The sequence below is a fragment of the Oncorhynchus mykiss genome, chromosome 22, assembly GCF_057628025.1.
Source record: "Oncorhynchus mykiss isolate SJ-2025 chromosome 22, ASM5762802v1, whole genome shotgun sequence".
NCBI classification, from domain to species: domain Eukaryota; kingdom Metazoa; phylum Chordata; class Actinopteri; order Salmoniformes; family Salmonidae; genus Oncorhynchus; species Oncorhynchus mykiss.
In genome coordinates, this window is record NC_143043.1 from 58,408,016 (window position 1) to 58,420,632 (window position 12,617).

Sequence of the window (12,617 nt, forward strand, 5' to 3'; positions counted from 1 at the left end):
CACTTAAATAGAACCTGTCTGACAAAGTGAAGTAGGCCAAAAGAGCTCAAAAAGCAAGACATCATGCCGCAATCCAAAGAAATTCAGGAACAGATGAGAAACAAAGTAGTTGACATCTATCAGTCTGGAAAGGGTTACAAAGCCATTTCTACAGCTGTTATATGTACTACTGCTGTTACATGTACCACACCATAACTCCAACTGTTATATGTACTACTGCTGTTACATGTACCACACCATAACTCCAACTGTTATATGCACTACTGCTGTTACATGTACCACACCATAACTCCAACTGTTATATGTACTACTGCTGTTACATGTACCACACCATAACTCCAACTGTTATATGTACTACTGCTGTTACATGTACCACACCATAACTCCAACTGTTATATGTACTACAGGATGATTCAAATGGTTATATATACCACAGATGTTATGTGTACTACATCTGTTGAGTACTACAGCATTACTCCAACTTTTGTACCCACACATTGTCTGCATCCCAAGTCCACCCTGCAGTAAGGCCCTTGTCTTGTCTCTCTGTCGAGTACATGTCTTCTGGATGATCGTTTTCCTCATTAGCTTTAATATTCCATTAATTGAAATTCATTATAATTATTGTCTTGGCGTCTTCCCCTGTGATGTCATCGGGCTAGCAGCACCTGCTCATGTCCATTACCCAGATTCCTCGCTAGGATACCATTACCCAGGGTCCTTGTTGGGGGAAATCCATCAGGAAGTGACAGAGCACTTGTCAACCAGATAATAAACCTCAAGGAGGCATGGTAATGTTCGAATGCTCTTCAGACAAAACTAGACACACCCCTTACTCAATACAATGTTACTTAAACACACCTCATACAGAATAAAATGTTCTTTATAACCTGGGTGGTTCGAACCCTGAATGCTGATTGGCTGACATCTGTGGTATATCAGACCGTATACCACAGGTATGACAAAACATGTGTTTTTACTCTTCTAATTACTTTGGTAACCAGTTTATAATAGCAATAAGTGTGGTGGCATATTTCTGTTTTACCCAAATGAGGAGAGTTACAAACCACACACCAGTCAGAGTTATACTTAAACTACATCTTTAATAATAATAATAAGCTTTGTGAAAGACAAGCCTGACCTCTTCCCTCTCTGGGCCACAGGTGACTGAGCCCCAGCCAAGGGAAATGTGCAACTGCCAACACTATAGTCCAAAGGGATACATTCTAATGACAAGTATCTAACATAAGCATATTATGCATTTCACCTTTATTTAACCAGGTAGGCTAGTTGAGAACAAGTTCTCATTTACAACTGCGACCTGGCCAAGATAAAGCATAGCAGTGTGAACAGACAACACCAAGTTACACATGGAGTAAACAATTAACTTAATTAACTAATTAATTAAGTCCATTACACAGTAGAAAAAATAAAATAAAATAAAAAGATAGTCTATATACATTGTGTGCAAAAAGCATGAGGAGGTAGGCGAATAATTACAATTTTGCAGATTAACACTGGAGTGATAAATTATCAGATGGTCATGTACAGGTAGAGATACTGGTGTGCAAAAGAGCAGAAAAGTAAATAAATATAAACAGTATGGGGATGAGGTAGGTAAATTGGGTGGGCTATTTACCGTTAGACTATGTACAGCTGCAGCGATAGGTTAGCTGCTCAGATAGCAGATGTTTGAAGTTGGTGAGGGAGATAAAAGTCTCCAACTTCAGCGATTTTTGCAATTCGTTCCAGTTACAGGCAGCGGAGAACTGGAACGAAAGGCGGCCAAATGAGGTGTTGGCTTTAGGGATGATCAGTGAGATACACCTGCTGGAGCGCGTGCTACGGGTGGGTGTTGCCATCATGACCAGTGAACTGAGATAAGGCGGAGCTTTACCTAGCATGGACTTGTAGATGACCTTTAGCCAGTGGGTCTGGCGGCGAATATGTAGCGAGGGCCAGCCGACTAGAGCATACAGGTCGCAGTGGTGGGTGGTATAAGGTGCTTTAGTAACGAAACGGATGGCACTGTGATAAACTGCATCCAGTTTGCTGAGTAGAGTATTGGAAGCTATTTTGTAGATGACATCGCCGAAGTCGAGGATCGGTAGGATAGTCAGTTTTACTAGGGTAAGTTTGGCGGCGTGAGTGAAGGTGGCTTTGTTGCGGAATGGAAAGCCGACTCTAGATTTGATTTTAGATTGGAGATGTTTGATATGAGCCTGGAAGGAGAGTTTACAGTCTAGCCAGACACCTAGGTACTTATAGATGTCCACATATTCTAGGTCGGAACCATCCAGGGTGGTGATGCTAGTCGGGCGTGCGGGTGCAGGCAGCGAGCGAATGAAAAGCATGCATTTGGTTTTACTAGCGTTTAAGAGCAGTTGGAGGCCACGGAAGGAGTGTTGTATGGCGTTGAAGCTCGTTTGGAGGTTAGATAGCACAGTGTCCAAGGAAGGGCCGGAAGTATACAGAATGGTGTCGTCTGCGTAGAGGTGGATCAGGGACTCGCCCGCAGCAAGAGCGACATCATTGATATATACAGAGAAAAGAGAATTGAACCCAGTGGCACCCCCATAGAGACTGCCAGAGGACCGGACAACATGCCCTCCGATTTGACACACTGAACTTTGTCTGCAAAGTAGTTGGTGAACCAGGCAAGGCAGTCATTAGAAAAACCGAGGCTACTGAGTCTGCCGATAAGAATATGGGGATTGACAGAGTCGAAAGCCTTGGCCAGGTCGATGAAGACGGCTGCACAGTACTGTCTTTTATCGATGGCGGTTATGATATTGTTTAGTACCTTGAGCGTGGCTGAGGTGCACCCGTGACCGGCTCGGAAACCAGATTGCACAGCGGAGAAGGTACGGTGGGATTCGAGATGGTCAGTGACCTGTTTGTTGACTTGGCTTTCGAAGACCTTAAATAGGCAGGGCAGGATGGATATAGGTCTGTAACAGTTTGGGTCCAGGGTGTCTCCCCCTTTGAAGAGGGGGATGACTGCGGCAGCTTTCCAATCCTTGGGGATCTCAGACGATATGAAAGAGAGGTTGAACGGGCTGGTAATAGGGGTTGCGACAATGGCGGCGGATAGTTTCAGAAATAGAGGGTCCAGATTGTCAAGCCCAGCTGATTTGTACGGGTCCAGGTTTTGCAGCTCTTTCAGAACATCTGCTATCTGGATTTGGGTAAAGGAGAACCTGGAGAAGCTTGGGCGAGTAGCTGCGGGGGGGCGGAGCTGTTGGCCAAGGTTGGAGTAGCCAGGAGGAAGGCATGGCCAGCCGTTGACAAATATTTGTTGTAGTTTTCGATAATCATGGATTTATCGGTGGTGACCGTGTTACCTAGCCTAAGTGCAGTGGGCAGCTGGGAGGAGGTGCTCTTGTTCTCCATGGACTTTACAGTGTCCCAGAACTTTTTGGAGTTAGAGCTACAGGATACAAATTTCTGCCTGAAGAAGCTGGCCTTGGCTTTCCTGACTGACTGCGTGTATTGGTTCCTGACTTCCCTGAACAGTTGCATATCGCGGGGACTATTCGATGCTATTGCAGTCCGCCACAGGATGTTTTTGTGCTGGTCGAGGGCAGTCAGGTCTGGAGTGAACCAAGAGCTATATCTGTTCTTAGTTCTGCATTTTTTGAACGGAGCATGCTTATCTAAAATGGTGAGGAAGTTACTTTTAAAGAATGACCAGGCATCCTCAACTGACGGGATGAGGTCAATATCCTTCCAGGATACCCGGGCCAGGTCTATTAGAAAGGCCTGCTCGCAGAAGTGTTTTAGGAAGCGTTTGACAGTGATGAGGGGTGGTCATTTGACTGCGGATCCATAGCGGATACATGCAATGAGGCAGTGATCGCTGAGATCCTGGTTGAAGACAGCGGAGGTGTATTTGGAGGGCCAGTTGGTCAGGATGATGTCTATGAGGGTGCCCTTGTTGACAGATTTAGGGTTGTACCTGGTCGGTTCCTTGATGATTTGTGTGAGATTGAGGGCATCTAGCATAGATTGTAGGACTGCCGGGGTGTTGACCCAGTTTAGGTCACCTAACAGAACAAACTCTGAAGCTAGATGGGGGGCGATCAATTCACAAATGGTGTCCAGGGCACAGCTGGGAGCGGAGGGGGGTCGGTAGCAGGCGGCAACAGTGAGAGACTTATTTCTGGAGAGAGTCATTTTTCAAATTAGTAGTTCGAACTGTTTGGGTATGGACCTGGAAAGTATGACATTACTTTGCAGGCTATCTCTGCAGTAGACTGCAACTCCTCCCCCTTTGGCAGTTCTATCTTGGCGGAAAATGTTATAGTTGGGTATGGAAATCTCCGAATTTTTGGTGGCCTTCCTAAGCCAGGATTCAGACACGGCAAGGACATCAGGGTTAGCAGAGTGTGCTAAAGCAGTGAGTAAAACAAACTTAGGGAGGAGGCTTCTGATGTTGACATGCATGAAACCAAGGCTTTTTCGATCACAGAAGTCAACGAATGAGGGTGCTTGGGGACATGCAGGGCCTGGGTTTACCTCCACATCACCCGCGGAACAGAGGAGGAGTAGTATGAGGGTGCGGCTAAAGGCTATCAAAACTGGTCGCCTAGAGCGTTGGGGACAAAGAATAAAAGGAGCAGACAGGGGTATGGTGGGGTGCGGGTACAGCAGAGGTAAACCCAGGCACTGGGTGATGATAAGAGAGGTTGTATCTCTGGACATGCTGGTTGTAATGGGTGAGGTAACTGCATGTGTGGGAGGTTGGACAAAGGAGGTATCAGAGGTATGAAGAGTGGAACTATGTGCTCCATTGTAAACTAAAACAATGATAACTAACCTGAACAACAGTATACAAGGCAAATTGACATTTGAGAGAGACATACAGCGAGGCATACAGAAATCGCAGGTGTTGATTGGGAGAGCTAGCCAAAACAGCAGGTGAGACAACAACAGCTAATCAGCTAGCACAACAACAGCAGGTAAAATGGCGTTGACTAGGCAGAGAGGGTCGGATTAACTACACACAGAGCCTGAGTGCGGCTGGGGCCGACAGATAAAAACATAAACAAACAGAATGGAGTACCGTGATTAATGGACAGTCCAGCAGGCATCAGCTATGTAGCCAAGTGATCACAGTGTCCAGCAGGCATCAGCTATGTAGCCAAGTTTACAGCAAGGATCCGATGGAGTATTGGGCTCTAGCCGTGTATGAGTGTGGTTCGGGTGAACAGCTGAGTAGGCCGGGAAGTGGGCCTCGGGGATAGCTTCGGTACTGCGTGCAAGCTGTGAAGATCAGAAGTAGTGGTCCAGGGATTACGGCAGGAATCCGGCGTTGTTGTGGAGAGACTGGCTGGCTGTGCAGAAGGTAAAGCCGCTTGCAGTGGCTAACAATGACCAGCTAGTTAGCTGGTTAGCTTCTGGAGGTTCTTGAATGTGTTCTAAAAATTTAAAATAATTGTGATTCCGTTTCACATTGGGTGAGGCAGGTTACCCTGCGAGATTGAAAATAAATATGGGTTCGGTGAATGGTTGGGCTAGCTGGGGACACGGCAATTCAGACAGTTAGCAGGTCTGTGCTAACAAGCTAACAGTTAGTAGGCCGGGGCTAAACAAGCTAGCAGTTAGCAGAACGGGGCTAAACAAGCTAGCAGTTAGTAGACCGGGGCAGGCTAGCAGTTAGCAGGCCAAATTAGCAAGCAAGCAGATAGCAAGGGCTAGAAAGTTAGCCGGGGGGGACGTCGCGATGGGGTTAAGTCTGTTTATGCCTCTTCATGCGGTGACATCGATAGACCGGACGTGGGTCCGGATATGGTAGCCCAGGAGTATGCTTCAGTGGTAGCACAGGAGCTCTGGCCGGGCTAGCTTCAAGCTAAGTGGATGGAAACGCTAGCCAGGAGTAGTCATCCGGGGTTGCGGTTAGCTAGTTGTGAAGATCCAGATGAAAATGTTCCGTTTGCGGTGGGAATCCGGGGATAAAAATAATAGGTCCGTTATGCTCTGGTTAGAGTCGCGTTGTTCGACTGGCGAGAGCTTTCCGAGCTAAAGGTTAGCTGATGACCGCTAGCAATGGTTTGCTGACTGATAGCTGGTAGTTAGCTAGTAGATCAGCCCCAGCTAGCTCAACCCCAGCTAACACAGCCCCAGCTAACACAGCCCCAGTTACAGTAGATCAGCCCCAGCTACAGTAGCTCACCCCCAGCTACATTAGCTCACCCTCAGCCAGCCCAGTCCCAGCTAGCTCACCCCCAGCTAACACAGCCCCAGCTAGCGTAGCTCACCCCCAGCTAACACAGCCCCAGCTAGCGTAGCTCACCCCCAGCTAACACAGCCCCAGCTAGCCCAGCCCCAGCTAGATCACCCCCAGCAACAGTAGCTCAGCCCCAGCCCCAGCTAGAGGGACATTATTTATCAGGATCCCCAAAAAATATGGCCTCATGCAAGTCTACAACACTTTACTCTCCATGATTGAAGACAATCTGTAATATCATGCTGACACTGACTAACTGAATGCAACCATCTAATGGAGGCCTATGAAAAGGGGAGACTTATAGGCTATGACATCCATCTAGTCTGGAGGAGAAAATTAGTGTAAAAAAAAAAACTTTCCAGGAGAACGAACTCACCCAGGATATGGCCAATGTTTTACGCTATAGGCCTAGTGGCGATAAGATAGATAGACTACTGTTCTTTCAAAAGCCTATTGATAGCCAAACTATAGACAGGTTAGAGATTTTCTTTGTCTCCTCTCTCTTGTGTTTTTCCAGCTATTGTGTTGTTTAATTTTGCGATATACTATTTTAGATGCTTTTCACCAACAGCCACAGATCAACAATCAGATATTTGAAATGCTGTGTGCACTACCCCAAATTTAAAGGAAGCTAATGATACTCTGTGGCTAAGTCATGTGTAGTGTTTTGAAGGATTTTATTTCGTTTTGTATAGACAGGAGTAGTCTAATTACAGTATATAATTTTGTCAAATTCAAAATTAATTTGCGCCACCTATGATTCAGTTCATATCTTGATCCATGATGGTATGGGATTGATCCAGTTCATATCTTGATCCATGATGGTATGGGATTGATCCAGTTCATATCTTGATCCATGATGGTATGGGATTGATACAGTTCATATCTTGATCCATGATGGTATGGGATTGATCCAGTTCATATCTTGATCCATGATGGTATGGGATTAATCCAGTTCATATCTTGATCCATGATGGTATGGGATTGAATATATTTTTCTAATTCAAAATAAATCATATTTCCGTGACTTCTGAGAATCTAATTCAAAAAATAAAACAAGATATAGGAAAAAATGAAAGCAATGATTAATGTCTTGAGGCAGACATGTATTTTAAGCTAGTATCAGATGCTAATTGCATCACTACAGACAGCTGAGTGTGAGCACTGAGGGGCATTGGACACATCATCAGCCTATTCATCATTGTCCTCTTCATCGTTGTCTTGTTCATCACGCTCGAGGGAATTATGGTGTTCTCCACAGAGGGAAACACTGGGTTCTATAACTACCAGAAACAGACGGGGTTCTATCACCACCAGAAACATACTGGGTTCTATCACTACCAGAAACAGACTGGGTTCTATCACTACCAGAAACAGACTGGGTTCTATCACTGCCAGAAACAGACAGGGTTATATCACTACCAGAAACAGACAGGGTTATATCACTACCAGAAACATACAAGGTTCTATCACTACCAGAAACAGAATGGGTTCTATCACTACCAGAAACAGACTGGGTTCTATCACCACCAGCAACAGAAAGGGTTATATCAACACTAGAAACAGACTGGGTTCTATCACCACCAGAAACAGACAGGGTTCATCACAACCGAAACAGACTGGGTTCTATCACTATGAGAAACAGACTGGGCAGAACAGGGTTCTTTCACCACAAGAAAAAGACTGGGTTCTATCACCACCAGAAAAATACCTAGTAATACCATGACCAGAAACAGACAGGGATCTATCACCACTAGAAACAGACAGGGTTCTATCACCACCAGAAACAGACAGGATTCTATCACCACCAGAAACAGACAGGGTTCTATCACCACCAGAAACAGACAGGGTTATATCACCACCAGAAACAGAATGGGTTCTATCACTCCCAGAAACAGACTGGGTTCGAACACTACCATAAACAGACTAGGTTCTATCACTACCAGAAACAGACAGGGTTCTATCACTACCAGAAACAGACAGGGTTCTATCACTACCATAAACAGACAGGGTTCTATCACTACCAGAAACAGACTGGGTTCTATCACCACCAGAAAAAGACTGGGTTCTATCACCACCAGAAAAATACCTATTAATACCACGACCAGAAACAGACAGGGATCTATCACCACTAGAAACAGACAGGGTTCTATCACCACCAGAAACATACAGGATTCTATCACCACCAGAAACAGACAGGGTTCTATCACCACCAGAAACAGACTGGGTAGAACAGGGTTCTATTACCACCAGAAACAGACTGGGTTCCATAACTACCAGAAAGAGACAGGGTTCTATCATTACCATAAACAGACTGGGTTATATCATTACCAGAAACAGACTGGGTTCTACCACTACCAGAAACCTACAGGGTTCTATCACTACCAGAAACAGACTGGGTTCTATCAACACCAGAAACAGACTGGGTTCATTCACCACCAGCAACAGAATGGGTCCTATCAACACCAGAAACAGACTGGGTTCTATCACAACCGAAACAGACTGGGTTCTATCACCAACAGAAGCAGACTGGGTTCTATCACTACCAGAACCAGACTGGTTTCCATCATTACCAGAACCAGACTGGGTTCTATCACAAACAGAAATATACTGGGTTCGATCACTACCAGAAACAGACTGGGATCTATCCCTAACAGTAACAGATTGGGATCTATCCCTACCAGAAACAGGCTGGGATCTTTCACTACCAGAAACAGACTGGGTTCTATCACTACCATAAACAGACTGGGTTATATCACTACCAGAAACAGACTGGGTTCTATCACTATGAGAAACAGACTGGGCAGAACAGGGTTCTTTCACCACCAGAAAAAGACTGGGTTGTATCACCACCAGAAACAGACAGGATTCTATCACCACCAGAAACAGACAGGGTTCTATCACCACGAGAAAGAGACTGGGTTCTATCACCACGAGAAAGAGACTGGGTTCTATCACCACAAGAAAGAGACAGGGTTCTATCACCACGAGAAAGAGACAGGGTTCTGTCACTACCAGAAACAGACTGGGCTCTATCACTACCAGAAACTGACTGGGTTCTATCACTTCCAGAAACAGACTGGGTTATATCACTACCAGAAACATAGTGGCTTCTATCACTACCAGAAAAATAGTTGCTTTTATCACTACCGGAAACAGACTGGGTTCTATCACTACCAGAAACAGAGTGGCTTCTATCACCATCGGAAACAGACTGGGTTCTATCACCACCAGAAACAAACAGGGTTCTATCACCACCGAAACAGACTGGGTTCCATAACTACCAGAAACAGACTGGGTTCTATCCCTTCAGTAACAGAATGGAATCTATCCTGTCATGATGTTGCCCTCTTTGGGTACAGCATGCCCCATCCCCCCCCCCCCCTTCAACTAGGCTGATGTGGTCAGAGAGAGGTCGTAAATTCTTGAGGAGGGGGATGGGGCATGCCTCATGGCCCCACAGTATAAGAGACAGAGTGAATTTTCATAGAGAACAAAGGATTTTCTTCCACCTCACAGAACTTGAAATTTCATGTTCCAGAGAAGGTATAAAAGATAGTTGAAGAATCCAGCTACGAACTGGTCCGTTTGTTACAACTTGGTGAAGGTCATGGGAGACGGTGTGGCCACATTACCATAACGCTGTTTTTTAATAGCCTCAGATATGAGGTTTACATCTAATTGTTGTATAAGATGAATGAGTGAGTATGATACTGTTTGTATAATTGTGTAATATGATTTTGGACTGTTTAATGAAGAAAAATACAATTCCCTTTTGATTTGAACTAAATCACAGGACCGCCCCTGAGCCCAGTTAGGGTCAGACATCCTGGGACAGCCTTTTCTGCCATTCCCAATAAAAACCCCACTCGGGTTTTTGATCAGCAGACCAAGCTTACCTCAATTATGAGATGGCTAACGGTTGCAGACCATATTTTCTCCATTAGGAGGACAAAGGTTGAAGACCATTGCTGAATCTTTTAACCATACCACGGGGTTAAACTCTTAGACTATCGATACCGACAGAATAAGAACAAGTCTTTGATATTGATTACTAGTCTGCAGCTAGGAATTCGGTATCATTGAACGCAAAGAACAACAACCGCCGAAACATCCATTCTATAATGAATGTCACTTTGAACTATCCCCTCTAACCAAGACAGAGAGAGAGAGGGAGAGAGATAGACAATTCTACGAAAGACACAAACTTTTCACCAGCGACCAAGACGACACACTGAGCGTAAATATATAATTGATTGCAATTGTTCCCGAATTAGTGACAGTTCATGTGTAAAGGATTAGCATTTCAATTGTTATAATTATCACTCTGTAGTGACTTCTTAGTCGACCCCCACTACCCCTTTTGTCTAACAAGCCGCCATGCTGGTTTAGCCCACTAGGGCACATTCTCCTATCATTACATTTACCTTGTTTATTTGTTTGTTTATGCATTTCTGTGAATTACTTATTTAGTAATAAATAAATGATTTAAGACAATTGATGTATGGATGACTCATAGTGAAGACTGGGTTCGTGCAGATAACCAACAATTTACAACGTTTGGAATGAGACTAACATGAGGTAAAGTAAATAATTCATTAATTCGAAGACTAATTGATCAGGTAAAATATCTGAAAAGTTATTTTAGGAAATGATAACTTTGTAATCGGAATATTTTTCCCTGGTGCCCCTACTTCCTAGTTAATTAGTTACGTGATTAATCAGTTGATCACGTAGTAACTAATTACAGAGGATCTTTGATAAAAAACTATCAGTCTTCAGTTAATGATAGTAAAGACACTACACTAGCCAAATACATTTTTGGGGGTTATTATCCAGCTTGAATGTTATTGTCCACAAGTAAATAGATCAGTGTAGTATTACTATTTAGTCAATTTTAGAGATATTGAATATTGCGATTTCTCATGAGGTATTCAGCACTGCCATCTTCTGTCCACCATCTGCCTTCCTTCCTGGGAAACTGGGTGAAGATTGCTTCACATTTTGGTTTGCTTCCTGTCTTTAAGTTTGGTGTGGGTTTTTCTTTTGTTTGCCTCTTAGTGAGCAAATTTAGTGGGCGCTCATGGTGGGTGTCTTTTAGGTCCCATTTGGTGTTGCTAGTCAACTTTCAGTAGACACCCCTTTCAGAAACCCTCCTAAAACCACACCTGGTTTTCCTCTCTCTCCACTGGGTTTCTCTGCCTCTAACCCTATTACAGGGGCTGAGTCACTGGCTTACTGGTGCTCTATCTTGCCGTCCTTTGTAGCAGTGCGTCACTTGAGTGGGTTGAGTCACTGACGTGATCTTCCTGTCTGGGTTGGCGCCCACCTCGGGTTCATGCCGTGGGGGAGATCTTCGTGGTCTATAGTTCGGCCTTGTCTCAGGGTATTAAGTTGGTGGTTGAAGATATCCCTCTAGTGGTGTGGGGGCTGTGCTTTGGCATAGTGGGTGGGGTAATATCCTGCCTGGTTGGCCCTGTCCGGGGGTATCGTCGAACATGGCTACAGTGTCTCCAGACCCCTCCTGTCTCAGCCTCCAGTAATTATGCTGCAATAGTTTGTGTCGGGAGGCTAGGGTCAGTCTGTTATTTCTGGAGTATTTATCCTGTCTTATCCAGTGTCCTGTGTGAATTTAAATATGCTCCCTCTAATTTTCTCTCTCTCTTTTTCTCTCCTTCTCTCTTCACTCGGATGACCTGAGCTCTAGGACCATGCCTGAGTACTACCTGGCCTGATGACGCCTTGCTGTCCCCAGTACACCTGGTCGTGCTGCTGCTCCAGTTTCAACTGTTCTACCTGAGGCTATGGAACCCTGACCTCTTCACTGGATGTGCTATCTGTCTCATACCTGCAGTTTTCAACTCTCTCTACTGCACCTGCTGTCTCGAACTCTTCCTAGCCACCGTGCCTCTACATCAATTGCTTGCTGTTTGGGGTTTTAGGCTGGGTTTCTGTATAGCACCTTGTGACATCGGCTGATGTAAAAATGGCTTTATAAATACATTTGATTGATTGACTACATAGCTTCACAGCTAATTCAAATAACCGACTCATCATCAAGCTTTGATGATTTGAATCAGCTGTGTAGTGCTAGGGCAAAAACCAAAACGTGCACCCGGGGGGACCCGGGACCAAGTTTGGGAAACCCTGACCCACACCATCCCCTCCTTACTAATACCTTTCTCCAAATTAGACTTCAAGCCTTGTATTAACAATCATCTAAGCCTCCATGATACAGAGAAAACTACAGTAGAAGCGGTAGCCTACTTGTAAACACATCAACTATTACAAGACACAGATCATGTTTATGCCTAGATACAGTTTTTATTTGCTCATCATGGAAAGATTTAGTCATGGAAAGATTTAGTCATGGAAATATTTATTCATG